Source organism: Neophocaena asiaeorientalis, unplaced genomic scaffold (assembly GCF_003031525.2).
Source record: "Neophocaena asiaeorientalis asiaeorientalis breed wild unplaced genomic scaffold, Neophocaena_asiaeorientalis_V1.1 scaffold476, whole genome shotgun sequence".
NCBI classification, from domain to species: domain Eukaryota; kingdom Metazoa; phylum Chordata; class Mammalia; order Artiodactyla; family Phocoenidae; genus Neophocaena; species Neophocaena asiaeorientalis.
The window spans coordinates 490,088-497,618 of NW_020172178.1; positions in this window are offsets into that span (position 1 = coordinate 490,088).

Consider the following 7,531-nt stretch of genomic DNA (forward strand, 5'->3'; position numbering starts at 1 on the left):
AACTGTAATGCCGTGTGACAGCTGGTGTTTTGCTGAGATGAAATCACAGCTTGCAATGGGACCTTGGCTCCCGTCCTTTGGAATGCGGCATTCCTACGCTGCTGGGCTGCCTGTGGCGACTCAAGGCTCTCCCGCGTTTCTCTGTTTGAATGAGCAACTGGGAAATCCTCCTGCATATGGTGTGTTCTCTCATCACCGGGACTTCACATGGTGTGAACACATCCTTGTGTTTGTAATGGGGATGATATTTTGAAAGTAATAAATGGATATGTCTTTTGTTCTTCTCCAGGAAATCGCGTCCCCCAGCCTAGCTCCGTGGATGGCGTGGGTGGGAGGGGGTTCAGACGCAGGGAAAGTTCTGGTAACACAGGATGAGGGAATGGGGAGCCCGCCTCTTCTGGACCCTAGTGGACTGTTGGCCAAAGAAAAAGGGAGACAAATGTAGGGCAGGGCAGAGAGGCCAGGTGGGCATGTCGGCAGCTTCCCTGCTGGGGGTGAGAACATTGTAGAAATGTTCTAACGGGAATGTCCTGATGGGAATGTCCCAGGGAGCCCCATCACATGGGGCTGCACAAGCCTCCAGGAGAAGGGCCGGCAGCCCTGGGCAGCCTCGGTGCTGCAAATGGAATCCTGCACCCAGCTCCAGCAGCTCTCTCCCGGCTTGCGGGAGCGTGCAGGTTCCAGAGTCCCCGTGGCTGGAGCTGAGAGAGCAGGAAGATGGGCAGGGCCCATGGTCAGGGGAAAGAGGCTGCCACAGTGTGGACGTTTGCAGCTGGGGGTGCCGTCACCCTTGGAGACCGGAAGGGCCCAGGCACAGTTCTGCAGTCACCGGGCCCGGAAGCAGCCCAGGCCGGCCACGAGAGCTGCCAGGACCCCGAAGGTACCACGTGGTCTGCACCTGCCTCTGCCTGTGCCCGAGACCATGGATATCCCCTCAGGGGCACACCTGGGAGCCTCCTGGAGGGGAGCCGGACTGAGGAGATGGCTCGCAGTTTGAGCATCTGTCCCAAAGAGACAGAGTCATCCAAAAGAAACTAGTTAAACCAGAAGAGGCCCAAACACCATCAATTTGCAAATTCAGGGTTTTCTACCGCCTCAACCCGCCTACACCCAGTGAGGTGGGGACTCTGAACAGTTTTGGGAAATAAAGTGCTGTGTTCTTTTCTTGACGCTGTGTGTACGGTATTAAATTTGTAACCCACAATTAATTAATCAATGAATCCTACAAACATTTCTGGGGTCAGTCACACTGGGGGTCTAGAGACCTGGCAATGACTAAGACCCGAGAGCAGAGCAGACCCCTGTCCTCACGCATCTCATATCCATGTGGGAGGAGAAAGACAGGAAATGCATACGCTTCTCAACAAGTGTCCTTAGCTGGCGAGAAGTGCTGTCTTGAAAAGAAACTACTAAGGCGGCAGATTAGAGAAGGACTAGGGCTGGTTGAAGAAAGCCACAGGTGATAACCAAGGAGAGAGTGGCTGGCACATGTGAGGAGCTCAGGAAGGCCAGGGTGACGAAGGGGAGTGGGTGCCGGAGAAGCAGGGGCCAGGTCAGGACGGGCTTTGTGAGCCAGTGCACGGAGTGTGGCGTGTAAGTATGAAAAGAGTCATGGGCAGGTTTTTAACTCACGTATGGTCTGACTTACGTTTTGTAAGGATCCCTCTGGCTTTTGTGGGAACGATCCTGGGGGCGGCAGGGGTGGAAGCAGAGCGCCCAGGCAGGGGCTGTCACTGTAGTCCAGGCAGGAAGTGATGGTGGCTTGGATGGGGGTGGTCGGGGCCGAGTTAAGCAGATGGATTTAAGTGTTTTGGAGACCGAGTTGATAGGACTTGCTGGTTTATTGGCCACTGACAAATGATCGCCCCTGAGAACATGTCCCTTTTGAGAGGCAAAGAGGAATAAAGGCTGACTGTCAGGGTTTGGGCTGAGAAACAGTGGTGCTGAAGAGGCCAGGTGTGGAGGTGAGGACAATGGGGTGACGAGAGGTCGTAAGGAGAGAGCCAGGAGTCCTTCCGGGCTCTGATGAGATGCCCGCGTACAGCAAGTGTGCAGCTGGACGCACTCAGGTCTGGGGATGATTGGGAAGTGGGGACCGGAGGCACGAACGTGGGAGTCATGCATGTTTGATGGGGTGTGAAGCCCAGGACTGGATGAGCTCTCTGGGAGGGTGTGGCAGACAGAGGAGGGGGATTGCACGCAGAGGCCAGGCAGTGGGGAGGCCAGCCAGCCACGGTGCCCAGCTGGCTTCTCTTCTCATCACCCACGACGACTAAAATGGTGCTGTTTGTCATCACCGGGCGACACTGAATACAAATGTGGGCCTGAAATCTCAGTATGTATTCCTATGATCCAGACATGTTTGTTACACTTTTTTTTTTTTTAAGTTTGACTAAGAATGAAATCGAAAATTAAGTTCTCACAGAGAACAGACTTACCGCTGAGAATACGTCCCATTTGAAAGGTTGAGGCCAAACCTCCAGGCAAAAGTCAGTGGCATGAAGCCAGCCCCCCTGGAATTCCACAGAACAAGGGCTCCTTCCACCAGACCCTCCTCAGCCCTGCTCTTTGAGGACAGGTTCAGAGTGGCCTCACTGGCGATCGTCTGTGTGCTTAGCTGTGTCGTCACGATCCTCTGGACCCCTCTGTCTTCCTGGGCAGGGATTGGACTTCCTAGGGTTGCGCTCATGTCAGGGGTGCAGTGCCCCCTACTCAGACGTCCCCCAACCTGCACGCCCACCATCAGAGCGACTCTTTCTTTGGGGGGCGCCTTGCCTGACTCCCTTTTCATAATTGCATTATCCCCATGTATCAGCGAGTCTGGAAAGGACATTTTTTTTTAAATTAAGGGGTGTAGGGCGGGCACATGGGGAACAACAAACAAAAGCTTCTGATTTCTTCTAGTTCCAACGGTGGAGACAGCAAGTTACCTTTTTGCTCTGGGAGGAATTCCTGAGGGCCCCTCTTAGCTGGGAGTCAGTAGACACTCATTTCCTTTGGGAAAGGGTGGCTTGTGTTTGTCTTCGTAAAAAAAAAAAAAAAAAAAAAAAAAAAAAAAAAAAAAAAAAAAAAAAAAAAAAAAAAAAAAAAAAAAAAAAAAAAAAAAGGAGGATGCTTTCCTTCAGGAAGCTCCTGGGAGAAGAGAACTAAGCCTGAACCCTGTCCCTTCTGGGCTTCACTGTTAGAAGAGCTTCTCCATTGGCCCCAGATGGCTCTGGCTGTGGTTAGTGGATAGGAAAGGACCCCCACCCCCCTGAGGGAACTTAGTGGAAGAAATAGAGACGTGGCATGAGGGCAGGAGTACAGGGCTGAGGTCAAAGGTCAAGGGCTTCTGTTGAGGGAATGACTCTGAATGACCGACCTTGCAGCCAAGGCAGGGGTGACGATGCCCACCAGGGGCCAGGGAGGATGAGATCCCAGTGCAACCTTGTGGGGACAGGATTCTGCTTCCTGTCCTTGAGAAGCCGTCCCAGGAAGACCCTCTTGAGGCCACACGGCCACCCACAGAGAGCCATCAAATGCGAGGCTGAGGGTGCCTCAGGCACCCACACCCAACAGCATCTGGGCCTGGTGGGAAGCAGCTGTTTGCGTCAGCCAAGGGGAGTCAGGAGGTCCAGGGCCACCATTCATATTGTTCTGGGCAGCCCTGCAGGCCCCTCTGGTTTCATGGAGTCCCTACTACCCCCTGGGGGGCCTGGCGTGGGCTCCCCACCTTTGGTGGAGGGGCCCTCCGAGTCTGTGGCTCACATGGCTGGGGCGAGGCCTTCTCGAAGACTGAGAAAAGAGGGGCCGCCTGGGTCTCAGGCCCATCTCTGGTTCCTTCCCTGGGGCTGGGGGCATCCTCAGGGTCCAGGTGCCAGTACTGACTGAGAAGGCAATTTTCCCCTCACCCACCTACACAGAGCCCCCCTAAAGTCGTCCCATAAATGAATGTCTCACAGGACTTGGAGAATCTTCTGTGGAGACCCAGGAAGCCGGGACTGGGTGTCACGTGATGGCCGGCTTGTTGGGGACCAGGGGCAACCCTGAAGGCTCTGAAGTCTGTAGCCAGATGTAAGTCCCCAAGGGATGGGTAGAGAGGACAGGAGAGCTTCAGGCTCCTGCAGGCTTGGAATGAGGACCCAACTGCTGTGACCTCAATCCGGTGCTGCTGGGACCCTTCCAGTCCCTTCCATGTGCACATCCTGGAGAAGCAGCTGGCCAGGGATTATTACTCTTATTTTACGGGTGAGAAAACTGAGGCTCTGAGAGGGGAGAGGACTTGCCAGAATCACATATTAATTGATTCATGTTAGTACTAAATGAAGTAAGTCAGAAAGAGAAAGACAAATACCATATGATATCACTTATATGTGGAATCTAAAACATGCCACAAATAAACCAATCTGTGAAACAGAAACAGAATCATGGACATAGAGAACAGACTCGTGGTTGCCAAGGGGGAGGGGGTTGGGGGAGGGATGGAGTGGGAGTTTGGGGTTAGCAGATGGAAGCTTTTATATCTAGAGTGGATAAAAAACAAGGTCCTACTGTATAGCACAGAGAACTATGTTCAATATCCTATGATAAACCATAATGGAAAAGAATATTTTTTAAAAAAGGATGTATATATATGTAGAACTGAATCACTTTGCTGTACAGCAGAAATTAACACAACGTTGTAAACCAACTATACTTCGATTAAAAAAAAAAAGAAATCACAAAAATGATTCATGTTAGATCCATGAGTCCCTGACTCCAGCTTCCAGGGGCTGGGGACGCTGAGTGTCCTGTTTGCTTTTCATGGGCTGGGAAGATAATCGGGTGTAAATCTAGCTGGGATGGACCATTTGAAATCTGAGGGCCTGTCTGGGTTGGAAGGGCCTAGAACTTATAGCCACACAGAACTGGGTCTGAATTTCGGCTCTGCCATTTACTGCTTTTTTGACCCTTGGTGAGCCACTGAACCCCTCTGAACCTCTCTGAACCTCAGTTTACTCTTCCGTGAAATAGGGATGATCTACATCCTCCTAGGCTTGCAGGAAGCATTAAAAGAGATGATGTATGTGAAGTGCTGGGAAGTCGACCCTGGGTGTCCCTCCATCTCCACACGGGTGTCAATGTCTGTTTGCATCGCCACCACCAAACTGCTCCTGGGGGTGGGGCCCTCTCCTGTTTCTCTGAATCCCCAGGACACAGCATGGTCAACACCTAGGGTAGGAGTGGATGCAGGCTCTCCAGAGGGTGACAGGTTCACACAAGAGAGGAGAAAGCTTCTGGAACTGTCCACGGGAGAGGGCAGACATGAGAGCTGTGCACGCAGGGCTGTCTGTGCCGTCCAGAGAAGGCAGAAATCACTGGGCTCTGTGCACCCGTGGGCTTTTGGTCCATGTGGTCAGGGAAGAGGCAGCTTCTGAGAGGATCTGCACAGCACATCAGATGTGGCCATGCAGCCAGGCCAAGGGGTGGGGGAGGGGAGCCTGAAACCTGCAGACGGGGAGGTGTGCACGTGGAGTGGCGCTGCGGTGAGCGGTGTGGGATGGCCCAGGGAAGGGCAGCCAGGCCAGAGACCGTGGCCAGGGAGCGGTCCCTAGCCGTCAGCGGGGTAGGTTTGAGGAAGTTCCTGTGGGCAGACAGAGGCTAGATGGAATGAGGCAGAGTTTGGGGAAAGTGGGGAGTGGGACCAGCGCTGGGGATTGGGACAGCGGAGGTGGGACTGGACAGCCGATTGGAGGGCCAGGGCGGGACCTGCCGGATTTGAGGGCGGGAATGAGCTGGGACCTCAAGCATCGGGGAAGCTGAACCCCAGTGCCCAGTGTGCTGCCTGCCACGTATCAGATGCTCCGTAACTACTTGGGGAATGACTGAGCAAATGATTGACAGCTTAAGTCAGGAGCCTGAGGATGTACATTTGGGAGAGCCGCTCCCCAGCAGAGGATGGGAAGGAGGGGTGGCCCGAGGGGTCGGATGTGCTGGATAAGGGCAGTCACAGCGGCGCCCGGAGTCTGGGCTGGTGGCACTGGTTGTGCCAGGGATGGAAACAGAAGACAGGGCATCAAAACTACTATGTCAAGGAAGTTTTCGGGCGCTTTCCTGACAGCTACTTTGGGAAGAGGGAGGAGGGAGCTTAATGGCTCCCTCCTGGGCGGGGGTGGGGGGCAGGGGAGGGGGGAGGAAGGAAGTGGAGGTCCAGTGGGGCCGGTCCCTGGGTAGGTGGGGTGGGTGGGCGTGGCCAAAGATGAGGCCGCAGCGAGGCCGCCACCGGGAACCATGTGCCACTGCTCGCTCCACCTCTCAGGACCGTCTCCCGAGATGTCACCCACGGTGAGTCTCAGTGCCGCGTCTGAGGGAAGCAAGGAGGAAGAGCTGCCCCCCACGGGCCAGGGGCTGTCATTCCAACACAGCTCCGTGCCGCCACCCCGGTCACCTGTGGATCCCACCGTGTCCCACACCTGGGTGGCGGCAGCAGGACCCCGAGCACGAGGGGCGAGGCTCACGGGTGGGCCCGGGGCTGCCAGGCGGCCGGAGCACCCGCGTTGTTTGCCGTGTTGGCCTCCGTCTGGAGCTGGAAGCGTGGCCAGAAGCCCCGGAAAGGCGGGGTGGAGACGGGAAGTGGCGGGGGCACTCTGCCGCTCGGGGCTGACGGCTCCCGGCACCCGGCACCTGTCCTCTCCTAGGCTGGTGCTGCCTGCCCGCCGGGCACCTGCAGGGGTCAGCAGAGCCCCACACCCAGGCCTGATGCACCCTGCCGCACGCCCTGCTGGCCTCGGGCTTTGCTGCTGTGAGTTTGGCCAGGCTGGGGTGCCCGGGAGTGAGGCCGGAGGTGCCCCACCGAATCTTCACCCGCCCCAAACAGGGGACCCGGGTAAGTGGCCAGTGGGCGGAGGAGCTCTGCCTGTGGCCTGGGTGGCAACCTTTTATTAATGACAGCAGTGACAGTGACAGCAATGGTGGCCACCACCCACCGTGTGCCTACTGTCTGCCAGGACACGTGTCAAGTTTCGGGAAATGACAGCTCGTGGAATCCCAGGTGGAGGTCGGGGGGGTGTGCCACTGGGATGACAGCCTCCTGGCTCTCAGCAGGGACTTCCACGGCTCCCCTCCGCTGCCCTGACCCCAGATGCCTGAGACACAGGCCCTTTCCTCCAGAGCCGCTGCACCGAGCCAACATCCCCCTGGGCTCGCAGCTTGGAGAAATTCCAGGCCCCCAACTCCGGGCACACAGGGGCCTCCCAATTGCCTCCACGGAGCTGACTCTGAAGCTGTGGGGAACCCAGGTAGAGGTGATGGGGTCCAGCAGCACCCTAACTGTGGGGAGACAGTCTGGGTTGGGGTCCCCCTCAGTCGTGTCCAGTGGCTGCATGCTGAAGACACCCAAGTCTGGGTGCAAACCCCAGTCCCACCCGTTTCCTGTGTCTGCGTGACCTTGGCTGTCACTCCGTCTCCAAACTGTTTCCTCACTCCTCGGATAAAAACGATGATGCTGCAGGGGCAACTGTTTTCTTTCTCCGTCCCGCCTGGCCCATCAGACAGGAGCCTCTTCTCTCCAAAA